The sequence below is a fragment of the Rana temporaria genome, chromosome 5 (assembly GCF_905171775.1).
Source record: "Rana temporaria chromosome 5, aRanTem1.1, whole genome shotgun sequence".
Classification (NCBI taxonomy): domain Eukaryota; kingdom Metazoa; phylum Chordata; class Amphibia; order Anura; family Ranidae; genus Rana; species Rana temporaria.
This window is the reverse complement of record NC_053493.1, coordinates 92,205,233-92,219,775: the sequence shown is the minus strand read 5'-3', so window position 1 is coordinate 92,219,775 and position 14,543 is coordinate 92,205,233. Positions and strand designations below refer to the sequence as shown.

Here is a 14,543-nt window from a genome sequence, read left to right as displayed (position 1 = left end):
TCTCCTCTCCCCTTCTCTCTCTCCTCTCCCCTTCTCTCCTCTCTCCTCTAACAAATAAATTGTCACGTTCTTTCTTGAAGAAGCCACACAGCGAAACATGTAGAAAACAAATGTGTGTGTGTTGCTCATTTAATAAAATCTGTATATAATTTTATAATATATTGCTGTCATAATCTTTTGTTGCAATCCACCCTTAAAGTCCCATATCTCCCACATATCTTTTTCTATGGATTTTTCAACATTCAGGTAGCATGTGCCAAGCAGGAAATATATTGTCAAAGAGGAAGTGATGTACTAAAAGGGAAGTGGTTGCTTTTGGCGGTTTTGTGTTTGCCGTTTTGTATGGTGCTGGGCTATGTCTTTGTGACATGGATTCCCTTTTGATCATATTACTGATCATCACTAAGGTGAATGTGATTCCACGGATTGTGGAAGTGAGTTCCACAGCCTTACCGCTCTACGAGTAAAAAAACCTACATATCAGCTGCCGTCATGATACGCAAGCAGGTCGGCTCTCCTGCGCAAACTGCTGTAGGTCGGTCCATGCAAGGAGGATAGCAGGTGCACTGCAGGAGCAAGCCCACGTGTTCCATGGACTCGAGGTCCGCTGGCGACCCACGATTGTTGTGTACAAAGGCAGACTGGGAACTGCCTATATAAAAAAGGAGATTCCCCGTTTTGCCTAATGACTTTTGAGGCCCCGTACACACGAGAGGATATCCGCTGGAAACGGTCCGCTGGACTGTTTCTGGCGGATTTGGATCTGATGGCTGTACACACCATCAGATCGAAATCCGCGCGGAATACATCCGCGGTGACGTGCCGCGGCGACGCTGGAAAGTAAATACTTCCACGCGTGCGTCGAATCATTACGACGCATGCGAGGGAGGGGAGCGGACGGACAGATCCGGTGAGTCTGTACAGACAAGCGGATCAGTCCGCTGGACTGGATTCCAGCGGATAGATTTCTTAGCATGCTAAGGAATTTTTATCCGCTGGGAATCCGTCGGCTGGATTTTTATCCGCCGGGAAATGTCCGCTCGGACGTACACACGGCCGGATCTATCTGCTGGAACTGATCCGTGGATCAATCCCAGCGGATAGATCCGGTCGTCTGTACGAGGCCTCAGAGGTCTTCTGTTCCCAGTGATCGGGAACAGTGATCTCTGTCATGTCCCAGCGAGCCCATCCCACCCACAGTTTGTTCCCTGGGTGTGTTCTCAGTTAACCCCATTGATCGCCTCCTAATGTTAACCCTTTCCCTGCCAGTGTAATTTTTAAATTGATCAGTGCACTTTTATAGCACTGATCAATGCAATATGTCACTGGTCCCCAAAAAGTGTAATTCGCAATCTGCAATGTCGCAATCCTGCTAAAAATTGCAGATCGCTGCCATTACCAGTAAGAAATATATCGTCTATAATTGATGACTAAATTACTTTTACATTTTTTGGGGGATATTTATTATAGCAGAAAGTAAAACAAGTTTTATTTTAATATTGTTATAGTGCAAGAAATAAAAAAAAAAAAAAAAAGGTGATCAAATACCAAAAGAAGTCTCCATTTGTGGGAAAAAAAAAAAAAGCGGACATCAATTTGTTTGGGTACAGCGTCGCGCAAGTGTCAGTAAAGTGACACAGTGCCATATAGCCTGGTCATTAAGGGGGCAAATCCTTCAGGGGCTGAAGAGGTTAAGGTTAAACGGCTTCTCCTTCAATTTGATTAAGTAGCCCGTGTCTTTCTATATTCCCTGAAACTGAATAGTTTCCTCCCTGTGCTGGAATCACCATTGATTTATTTGTATACCCCTGTAATATTGCCTCTCAGACACAGTGGCAGCCCATCCATAAGGGGCACAGGGTGCTGCCCCCCTAATCCACATGCAGGGTGCCAGACGCATGGATTTAATTTTTTTTTTTTTTTTTTTTTTTTTAGAAGCACAGGATTTAAAAAGTGTGCATTTGGGGCACAGAGCACTGCCCACCCAGTTGTGTGGCAATAGCAAATATTCGCTATTGTCTTCCTAATTTTCTTTCCAGGCAAGAAGAAAGCCGGAGGACTCTTCCCCAGGGAGACTACGTTTTATGTTTGTAGCCTTTCCTCCTTACTAATGTTGTTGCCCTTCTCTGGACTCTCTCCAGCTCCAACATGTCCTTCCTGAAGTTTAATGACCAGAACTGGACACCATACCCCAAATGCAGATAGTCTTAGCAGAAGGTGAAGCATAAGCTCACTATGCTAGAAAATGTAATTCTCCATGGGGATGAGTTCAATCAGCATTTGTACATAACACTTTTGCCACCATGCCCTGTGCTCCATTTTTAAATTCAGGTGACCAGACCATTTTTGCAATTTTTTCTGTTGGTACGTTTTTAATTTTTCCCCTTACAGCTTTCAGTTTGTGAAAAAAAATAAACAAAAAACATACATTTCCTGAAAGCATGGGACCAGTAGAATTAAAAAAAAGCCACTACCTATTTTTAAGGCCATGTGATATTTGCACAAATGTTTATCAAAACAGTATTTCTGATAATACACTAAAATCATTAGCAGATACAAAAACAGCATATTTTAAACAATTCCTGCTTAAGTAAACCCATATTGAGGTAATAAATATTTGTAAAGTTTAAAATGTGCCTTTTAACAAAATGGTGAAAAATCTGGAGGTTATTATTTCTCACTTACAAAGCATAGAACCAATAAAAAGAGAGGTGCTACCGCTTTAAGGCCCCATAAGTTAGCACCCTCCTAGACAGGTTGGAGCATTGTTGATTGCCTTTGCTTGTTGTGGTTTTCACAGGCTGCAGATTTGATTGCTTTCACCTCCCTTCTAGAAAGATGTGCATTGTTCTGGAACACAGATGTGGAGCAAGGCAAATAGATAGCATGAATATTTATACTGTTTTAGCAATCCCTGGCAGAGATGGCCCAGAAGATAGCTGGGAAGATGTATAAATAGTCTAAATTGCAGAACAGCATTCTCTTTCCTGTAAGGTATCACCACCTGTTTGGGGGGGGGGGGGGGTGCTTGTGGCTACCGTTCTCCTCCTGCTTTGCTTATTCAAGTTGCTGCTGGACAGGGTCCCAGTTAGGATTAGCTGGGGATTGTACTTTCAAGTTCTTTTGTGAAGTCAATTTGGATCTATACTCATGCCATCAGAGGAGTTCTGGAGAGTGTTTAGTTGGTTTAACATTTTAATCTTTTGCTCATATTTATCCCCTTCCCGCTCCACTTGTGTGAACCCAGCAAGTTACAACTACCTCCCAAATGACCCATTTTTTGGAAATTAGGCATCCCAAGTTTTGAAGATTTTCCCCACAACTATTTGCAAAAAAAACACACCACTTTAAAGGAGGGAGCATATTTTATTATACCCCATCTAACAAACCATTACAGTCAGTATCCAAGATCATGCAAGTTTAAACAGTGCAAGGGCATTGCAGTAAATTACTAGATTATTCCAGATTTGTTTTTCAGCAGTGGATCATACTCATTGTGGTTTCCATGAAGCAAGGCATCTTTGACTTGTCTGAAGTACACACTGATCTGACTGCCACCGCTTCCATCTGTTGCATTCCTGATGGGCTTGTACTCCTTGTATTTCCTAAAAGATAAAAGTTCAGTTGGTTTAAAAGCTGCAAGTGACCATGCAATTCTTATTTTCTCCCATACCATGATCAGAAAATCTGTAAAGATTACCATCAAGTGTACCTGAAGTTTCCAATAAAAGTGGCCTGCGGCAGAGTCGCCAGGAGAGGGGGGACCCCTCCCGCCAGAGCAGTTGGCATCGCCAATTGGGGTCCTTCTGCTGGGTATGGAGACGCGCAAGGGGGGCAAATTGCCCCCACCCAGCTTCATACTATAGCAGGGCAGAAGCATTGCATCTTAGTGTAAATATTAGATCTGAGGTCTTTTGACACCAGATCTCATATTTAAGAGATTCTGTCATGCTTTTTATATATTACAAGGGATGTTTACATTCCTTGTAATAAAAATAAAAAAGTTTTAAATAAAAAAGTCAGTGTGCAGAAGCGAATGCATACGTGAGCAGTGCCCATGTATGAAAACCGTTTTCAAACCACACATGTGAGGCATCACCGATGGTAGAGCGAGAGCAATTCTAGACCTCCTCTGTAACTATCAACCTGTAGAATATTTTTTAAGTCGCCTATGGAAATTACGGGTAAAAAAGTTTGCCATTCCACGGGCAGGTACAACTTTGAAGTGTGACTTGTTGGGTATTTACACAGCGTTATCTTTTCACAAAAAAAAAAAAAAAAGCCCAATTTTATTTTATAATGTAAAGTAAAACACCCCCCCCCCCCCCAATTCAATGTTTGGGGGCTCCAAGTAATTTTCTAAAAAAAAAGCAAAAAAAAAAAAAAACTGTTTTATATTGTAAACAAGTGTCAGAAAGAGGCTTGGCCATTAAGTGGTTAAGGTAAGCTCTAGTTTAGGCTCCAATTTTTTACAGCTTAGAGTGGCATCAGGGGGTCCAAGGTCTGCAGACCCAGGTGACAGTCTGTCCAGTGTGAAAGGCTACACTAACACCTGTGAGTTAATGCACAATGAATAAATTAAGGCTTAACATATTTTGTATGCCACTGGCGAGGCTAGCACCACACATTTGAAGTAAAGGCTAGTGTTGAGTAAAGATACTTGCTGTATAATCCTAAGGCGCACAGCCCAGAGTATTGAGCCTAGACAAGAGATGGCAGTGGCCAGTCATTTTAGACTGAACTGCTGTTATTGGCAGACGATCTGGCTGATAAGATTAGGTAAAAGGAGCAAATATGGCATGTTTGCCAAGAGTCAGGTGGGTAGTGCAGATTTAGTACCAGATTAAACTAGGAAGGGAAAGCCAATGCCTTTCTAAAGATCAGCTAGTCTTACATTTTGAAGTAGTTACAGAAACAAGTCCATTGTGTTATCTCAAGAAGGTAAGCTATGCCATCAAGTCTTTTTTTTTTTTTTTTAATAGTTCAAACAGAGCTGAAGCACTCACCTGTACAGAAGAACACCAGCCACTGCTGCAACAAGGACCACCAATCCAAATATAGCCAGGACTACAGAGGTTGTTTTTGTTCCAGATCCTAGAAGAGAAAGAGCTTTAGGCTTATCCCTCAAGGCACAAGTAGGATTTTCTAGTCTTAAATACCTATATAGCATTGCTAGCTTGTCCTCCTGATTTATGCAAGGTAGTGCTTGCCATGGCGCTGTATCCTTGGTCCTGCTGTGACTGCAGTATTGGGTCATATACATCGCCTTTCACATGTCTAGGGAGTAAGGTGCCACAAAGCTACCTGTGTGCATGCACTTTCACAATCCTTGTGACTACAGCTGTAAAGTAGCAGATTTGAACTTGGGAAGGTATTTTAACACTTCATAATGGCCAGTGTTCTGGCGCTAAAGATTACTGGTGTGAACTAGCCAAAACATGCAGTTCCGATTCAGGTCTTGGGACATGTTAAAATCAAGGATGAGCTCCAGCGTGTTCAGTGCCCACATGCAGAGCCTGCCAGGAAGTCAGCGCTGTGCTAATCACAGGCAGCGAAACATTGTCCCAATGTGCAGCTGCAGACAGCGGGAAATGTCTAAATGCCAGCGATTAGCGCAGTGCCAACTTCCTGGTGGGCTCTGCGAACACGCTGAAGCTCATCCCCAGTTAAAACATTATTCCAAAACACATTACCATTTGTTAAAGTACCTGCACTATAGCATACTAGAAACAAATGCATAATGAGTGTCCATGCAAAGTCATTTAGCTGCCTTGGTAAAATGCACAAGCCTATTCTTCACCCAACTGGTCTCGCTTGCAAATACACTCAAGCTCCTTTTTTCTCTTTTTAAAGTGGAGTTCCACCCATAAATATAACATCAGTAGTTTTAAAAAAATGTCATTAGCCCTTTATGAATTTTTTTTTTTTTTTTAGATGCCTTTAAAGTGTTGTTGCTAGGCAGAATAGTTAATCTTCCCCACTTCCTGCACCTAGGTGCTTAATGCTTCCTAACCTACACCGCACAGACTCCTGGGAATGTAGTGGGTGTAACTTTCCAGGAGTCTGTGCACTCCCCAGTCTCAAAGAATCATGTGACTTGGACAGCACAGGTGCTGAAACCTGATCTGACACTGCTTGTGCAGCACTGAGCATGTGCAAGATTTGCAAGGCTGAAATCCAGGAAGTCATACAGTCTGGCTTCATGATGCACACACTTAAGATGGCCCCAGTCAATTTCTATTTTATAAAGTGTCTAAATGCTGTAACAACCTAACAAAACGGACCTTAGTTTACAGACTAACTTTACTAGAATACATTAAGCTTGTGTATTACAGGGGTATTTAGATTTAAAAAGTGAAATTGTGTCCGGAACTCCGCTTTAAGTCTTACTGCCTTCATTGGGCCCTTAATGCATCTCTAGCTACCAATTAGCCACATTTTCCTGCATAACACTAGTCAGTGTGCTCCAGTACTGTCTGCAAGGCTTCACCAACAAACCCCTCTACACAGCAAGGTCAATAGTGGCCCCCCCCCCCCCCTCCAGTTTTAAGATTACACACACCATGTTACAATTACCTGCATCTACATAGACCAGGGTACTGGCAAGAGCCAGACTTGCATCATCACTTAGGGTAATATTGACACAGTAGGATCCTGGTTCTGCAAATGTTCTTCGTAGGGTCAATAGGCACTGGTCTGAAGCTGGAATCTGATCACATACCACGTCCTGAGGAATCATGCAAGAAGCATCTGAAACAATTGTGCAGGCATCTGTAGGCATACTGGGAGATAAACCATATCATTAGAATACCAAGGAAGAAGAACAGGAGTCCATACCTCCCAACTTTGAGATGGGAACGAGGGACACCCATTAGCAAAAGTATGCAAGCATAGGACATGCCTCCTGTCACGCCTCCCTTAAGGAGAATTGTGGATTTAACCAATAAATTGTTACTCTTCCCCTCCCTCCCCGTCAGGGTTTACCACTACTATTCGTCTCTATTGGATTTTACAAATGCAGCAATTTAGAAATTGGATGAAAGGTTTAGCACTGGGAAACACTTTGATAGAGAAGTAGTACATTTTGTATACAACTATATAGATCAGACCAAAATGAGGGACAAAGTAGGAAATAGTTCCAAATCAGGGACAGCACCTCTAAAAATCAGGGAAAGTTGGGAGCCTAGGCAAATGTCCTGGGGGCCAAACTACAACCCTAGTTTACCTGCAGTGAACTAGAATAATTGTGCTGTCAATACTGTGCACTGTCACTCCACATGTAGCTCTGATGCAAGGGAATATGCCAGTAGAAGAAAGCAATTTGGGCAGATTTATCTTGCAATTGAATGCAACACTGTAAACTGTAGTGTAGCTCAATTCCACCTCAACCCATCTATACATCAAATGCCCCACACCTACCTGCCCTCACAGGACACCACAAAATCAATTACAGAATTTTCAGCCTGAGAGGGCACTTGGATGGAGTTCATTTCAATAATATTCATACCAAGGATGCCATCTAAATAATAATAAAAAAAAAGTTATTAGGCCACATTCTAATCCATGAAAAAGTTCTGAATGCTTTCCACCTACCTACAACTGTAATTTTTGCGTTATAGTAGCCATATCTGTAGATAAAGCACCCAGGTACAGAGGTAGTTGTCAGTACAGTTGAATGGGTAGTGGGGATAGCATGGGTAGTAGTATTCTGTTCTTCTGTAGTTAGTGGAAAGGTCTCAGTTATGAAGGGTGGCACTTCTGTGATGTTACCTTTTGGACACAACAGTTATTTTAATCCTTGTTGCATAAGAACACACTTAAGAAGCAAAACAATTATAGGCCACACACACCTACCAGTTGTGTTTGTAGTTGTATGGGGTGTGGTGGTTGTTGGCATCTGTGTAGTTGGTGCTCTTGTTGTAGGAAGGGGAGTAGGTGTAACAGGTTCACAGGGTCCTGGAATGGCAGCTTTGATGGTTAGGTTCAGACTGAAGTTTCCAAGCACGGTGTAAGTATGAGTGGAGACTGGGTTATTGGACACAAAAGAGCCATTGCCATCACCATAGGTCCAGTTAAAAGACAGGATGGATTTGTTGAGGTAGTGGCTCGGATCGTGGATTTTAACATCAAATGAAATTGGAGAATCTTTGATATAGATGTGGTCAGAGGAATTCTTGTCATTTTTCTGGGAAATGTTCACATAGAAAGGAATTTGATCTGAAGAGAAGAAACAGTGAGCCAATACATGCAAGAAGTTACGTTTCTGTACACAAACATCCACATTGCATTTCACAGAAATCAGTGCTGAAGCGCATACCACCATTATAGTAGGACTGGTGTAGAAATTGTATGCCATATTTGCAAACCCCCCCTCCACACAAAAGCTACCCTTCAAGCATGTATCAAAACATAATACCCAACAAACCTCAGATTACTAATCTTTATGGATACTGGGTGTGAAAATAAATGATCTTTAAGTAGAACTAGAGGCAAAATCTCTTCCCACCCATTTTGGACAGGACAAGGAGTTGAACCCCTTTTCAGACTTTGCCATCTGGTTAAAGGGGGGGGGGATCTTTGCAAGTTAGAGAATTTACTGGGATACCCAAATCACCAGAACTAGTGTCCCCATTGGTAGACCCCACCCCCTACTTTCCTGCGGAAAGAACCATGCATTTTTTCCTCCCCCCAGAATATTTTAATTCTTGAGCATTTCTCCCCCCCAGACTATTGCAGGAATACATGTGCTCCCACTGTGGAGACTCCCAAATTTAGAGTCAGGGTCTGCAGGATGCATTGGTGGGGGCTGCAGCTTATGCATACATTTGAAAAATGTGTGCTACTAAACCTTTGTTTTTAAATGCATACTGTTAGACAGGTTAATTCAGTTGGTCACAGGCTGGTTGGCAAGTTAAGCTTGGAAATTCTTTGGTTTAATTTGATGGCCAACACCACTTTAACCCAGAGGTGGTAATGGAGTGTGGACAATTACCATTTGGGGTTATAAGTCCGCTTTCTTGCAGTCATAGTGGCAGGCAGTGTTGTCACCAATACCAAATTGAAGGAATTGCCAACAGAAAAGAAGAAGTTCCACAAAGACAGGATTCAAAGTGTTCTCTACTTTGATGCACCATATGGATGCAGATAATTTAAAGCATGTTATATTTACAACTACATTTCCCAAGTCACCAGAACCAAGAATATGTACAGACAAGTTTCTATCAGAATCTTCACTTACCTGTTACAACGTACAGGCCACTTGCTTTAGCAACAGGGTAATGTCTTTGATTGCCTCTCCTAAAAACAGTCACCTCCATCATCTGTGCACCAGCTGTGATGTTTGTAGTATTTATTGAGAGAACAGCTGAAGATCTTCCAGTCGTCTGATAGTACTGGCCTGGATATAGAAAATACCTTCAGAAGCAAGTCAACCTCTTAAATTACCCATCAAATTTTAAACCTACAGCATTTAGTCTAGTTCCCAGCCCCCCCCCCCCCCAGCATTCGGGTATCAAAAAAATACTTTGAAGCCAATTTGTACATGAATACAGCATATCCAAATGTGATCACTTGCATGATATCCACAAAAGGCCCATACAAACTACCTGCCAAGTGACTGGCTATTTTACTCTGTAGAAAGGAGCCTGAATAGAATGTCTGCACAGATTCAGAGGAAAAAGACACCCCCCCCACACCTCAACTTGTCAAAGCTATAATTCAGCCAGCCATTTTCTATGATATCTACATAGAGAATAACTTCGAATGATACCAACCCAGTGTTTGAAAGATGTAGATGAAGTTATGGTGTCTCCAGTCATGGTGGTGAGGAAATGGTCTTCCATCTGGAAATTGGTTCGAAAAACTGCAGTTTCCTTCATTACAGAACTGTACCCATTTGGTCCAGTTATACACATACTGATCACTAAAGGAAGCTGAAATAAAGCAGGATTAGAGAAAGACAGCCATCCCTACCTCTCGACAGTTATGGATAGAAACAGACACCTATATACCATTAGCACAGCCTCGTTGATAGACTATATCCCCATCTTCAGTCTCCTTTTGACATCTGGGAAACTGCAGAGCCACAGAAAATGTAACATTTGACCCTATCAGTGCAGGACTGTCACTGGTCAAACGTGCCACTACTTTGCCACCTAAAAACAAAAACCCTGTGTTAGGTCAAGGCAGATTCCAGTAGCAAAGACATCAATGTAATGAAAAAGGTATAACTGGGCCACTTGTCAGTGACATGCTCTGGTACATAAATGGTGAAGGTTGCTAGATTTTCCACAAACCAAGTCCTCAACTCTGCCCACCCTTCACTTATTAATTATTAATTTGACCAATCTTTTGTGCAGCACCCAGGTGTTTAGGCAGGGTTGCTCCTAAATGCACCTGCCAGGTGTTGTTACCTTGGCTCATTGTTATGGATCAATTGAGTTCACCCCAAGTCTAGAATTGCTGCACTTCTCCTGCTAGGTACCTGGCAACATTAGATAATACAAGAGTAAATCTTTTCTTAAATCCTTTGGCCTGCTGGGAGAACCTATATATTTGGGAGGAGTCAAGCGATTGGCGGTCTGTGCCACCAGCATGGCTATGAGCATTTTACCGCTAGGCCAGAGTTTGGGCCTATCCAGGGCACATCTGGCTGCTAGGCTGTTTGAGGGCCTATCCAGAAGAGCAGCGCAGGGCTGGGGCTTGCAGTCCAGCCAGAATGGACAGTTCTGCCGGCTGGAGAACCTCTAGCCACTAAAGGATCAACCACCTTATAACCGGGGACCACAGTGAGTAGCTGAAGCAAATATCAGAATTCTCACCAACCGAGGATGGTGAATAATCTGGAAACTTTAGCAAGTATCAAGTCAGCAGAGGTTACGCTTGCAGAGCAGTCTTGTGTGTCAAGCCAGTGGGGTGAAGCATCTGGAGCGCCAAGCTAGGTACCCAGCAAAGAAGCAGCCCCCCCCCCATGTGACGCTTAAGAAAGGTACTATGGTGAATATTTGAGGACTTCAAAGGATTCAGTGGCAGGGAATCTAGCGAGACTGGGAGCTCAGTGGGTTGAAGTACAAGAAGAGTAGTGGAAGTGAAGGAACTTTTACACCTTGTTAGAAACTGTTGCCATAGGAGACCACATTTCTACACACATACAGATGTGGGGTCTTCCTGGATGCCTTTCCCTGCATGGATGTCTATCTTTAGAAGTCTACCAAAAGAAAAATCGCAACTGCCCAAGGGTGTCCTAGCCCCAACTCTCTTTAGTCAGAGGCCAGAGTTTAGTCCTAGTAATTGTAAGGCAAACAAAAACAGACCTAGGTTTCTGACAAGTATAGTATACATAAAGCAAAGTTATGAGTAGGGCATGACTGGCTGGTTTGGCTTTGCCTTTCCCAGACAATAAGGTAATGCCTCTTGGGCAGTAGTCATTGAAGTCCTCACATTGGAAGACTTATGCATTTAGAAACACATGTCATGCCAGGTCCACTATAAAAAGAAATTGTATTTTGTACCTGAACGCTTGTAAAAATAGTAATGAAATTATGGTGACAGCTTAGACATTACCTCTCCAACAGTTTTCCCATCTAGGATCACCAGATTTCCAGGCAGGATAAAGCTCGTCATCCCAAGAGCTGCTGGCCGGGGACCAACCATGTACAAAGCGATTGTCATGGCCAGTCCTTCCAAACTCTGACACATCTTGGAAACCTGTAGGAAATACAATGTTAGCACATGATAGACCAAACCATGAAAAAAGGTTGATTGATGCCGACATGCATTACCAAACGTGTGAATCTGAAAGAATTGGTCAACCCTTACAAGTTGTGTCTTACCAGATTACAAGCATTTGCCACAGGAGTCACTAGTATACCTTTTGGAAATAAACTATTAGGACAGTTACTTAGACCTAGAGAATCACTAGAATGTATGTAATTCTAGAGGAACAGTTTACCCAGCCCACTTGCAACCAAATTTTAAATTAGCTGCAAAAACAGTCTATTAAAGACACTTGGCGAAAGGCACTAGTACTTATGCTGTAAAGTTTATATTTGCTTCCTTTCTGAATTTTTTTTGGACCCTTGTTTAAACTACGATATAAAAAATTCCCAAACATCTGCCAGTTACAAAATGCTCTTGTGGTGGCCCAAAGACACACACCTATTGTTTATAGCACAAAACTATTAAATGTAGCACTTAAAGTGGAGGTTCACCCGATAAAATTTCTAACACTAGATCCAGCCCAGTTCTGCATATAAAATGACACTGACTCTTTTTTCTCGTAGATATCGTTTAGCCTTAGAATTCACCACGGCTTCCGGGTAGGGAATCCCACGGGAGTGGGCGTTCCTATTGACATGCCAATTGATTGACATGCTAAACGAAGGCGCACACATCGCATCACGACTTACCGAAGGAAGCTCGGGTCGGCTCTATTCAGCACCGAGCCGACCTTCCTTCGGGAAGTCGTGACGCGCTGTGTGCGCCGTCGTTTAGCATGTCAATCAATTGGCATGTCAATAGGAACGCCCACTCCCGCGGGATTCCCTACCCGGAAGCCGCGGTGAATTCTAAGGCTAAACGATATCTACGAGAAAAAAAAAAAAAAAAAAGTCAGTGTCATTTTATATGCAGAACTGGGCTGGGTCTAGTGTTAGAAATTTTTTATAGGGTGAACCTCCACTTTAAGCATCCAAACTCAAAATGTTAAAACTTCTTTAAAGGGGTTGTAAAGGTACAATTTTTTTCCTAAATAGCTTCCTTTACCTTAGTGCAGTCCTCCTTCACCCCCTCCCTTGGACTACAGGAGAGTCAGGACACCCACTAACACACAGCTCCTTTCTCTATCTGCAACATATAGAGCATCCTGACTCTCCTGTAGTCCAAGGGAGGGGGTGAGCAGGACACTCCACACCAGGGAGAAAGCCTTGCATTACTGTGTGGAGTTACAGACAGAACAGGAAGTGAGGATTTCTCAGAAGAAATAAGGACATTTAAAAGCAAAATCGAAGGATGAGGTAAGTGAAGGAGGACTGCACTAAGGTAAAGGAATCTATTTAGAAAAAAAAAAAAGTGTACCTTCACAACCCCTTTAAAGCAGCGTTCCAGTCATTAAAGTCAGCAGCTACATAAAAAAAAAAAAAAAAAAAAAAAATAGCTGCTGACTTCTAATAAACAGTACTCACCTGTCCCACAGTCCAGCAATGCGGCCACCCGAAGACTCAGTTCTCTCCCCTCCACCAGTATGGGCACCGGGCTGTGATGGCTTGCAGCTTCACAGGCAGGTGCGCACCCTGAATAGCCAAGCAATCTGCTGCGACCTATGCCATGTCCCAGAAGACTGCAGGCATGGAGAAGATGAGAACTTTATTTAGGTGGCAGGAGCTGGGTACAACCCCCCCCCACCATGCAAAATGTGGAATGTCATGGGGGTTAGGATTCCTTAAAGCAGAAATTCCACTTTTGGGTGGAACTCCCCTTTAACTTGAAAAGTACCAGAATTAGAACAGATGCAAGTGCTGTTAAGTTGGCTGCACACCCTTACAACTTGATCAGCAGTCTTCAGGATTTAGCAAGCCACATAAAACGCAAGGACCTACCTAAACAGATGCACAGATTACCAGCTCTCTGAAATAGAGACCCTTTTAGCACAAAGTATATAGGCACAGCCATCTACAATTTAGAAAGGGATATAAAAAGCAGGGATTTCTACCTACAGGGAAGCCTAGAGTTATTACCAATATCCCCCGTTATCGATCACCTCCATTTCCATCACACACTCTCACAAGAGAAGATGCTGCATATCCAGGAATAGACTATTTTCTATGCAGAACCAATATAGTACATGGTCACTATTACACTATATAGGTGATGTAAACTCCAGAGCAATATATTGTCAGTTTTAGTCAACCGAGAAATTCTGTTATAGTTTAAACTACCTCACACAATTCAAAAGAAAGACCCTTTAACAATAAGCATATCCCATTAATAAAAAAAAAAAAAACACTTCAAACACAAACTCACATGTTCCTGCCTGGGCAGCAGAGATCAGCCAGACACTGAGCACCAAGCAGCCCCTCACCACTGCAGCCTGCATTGCAAAAAGTGAATTGTTTCCTCTCCTTCCAGCACAGCGGTATTTAAACTCTACTAATCACAGCTGAGGGTAATAGCAATCAGAGTTCTAATGTTTCCTCCTCCTGTGTATGAAAAGCCTTCAGGTTCATCATGTGATGGAAGATGCCTGATTCTGTGTCCTGGGCCCTGCGCCCTGCCTCATCACTCATGTGCTTTTGGGTCACTTACCATGAATCTCAGATTTAAATTTAACAAAGTTTTTCAAATTTTAGAGGTGTGATCGCTATCATTGCAAGAGTAGATTACAATTATCATTTTAATATTGTGTTTATCATGGACAAATTACACCCAAAATAGCTTCAACTTCAGATCCAATTGACCAAATTGTTTGACTTGTCCCTGTCCACATTTCTTGACGTTTACATTTTGTATATAATAGCACTAAAGTTTCACTTTAAAGCGGGGGTTCA

General features: G+C 42.5%; 1 pseudogene; it reads right to left on the bottom strand.

Annotated features, from left to right (window-relative positions):
• Window positions 1-3,346: 3,346 nt before the first annotated feature.
• Window positions 3,347-14,157, bottom strand: LOC120940175 (annotated as a pseudogene).
• Between the last annotated feature and the right edge of the window lie 386 nt (window positions 14,158-14,543).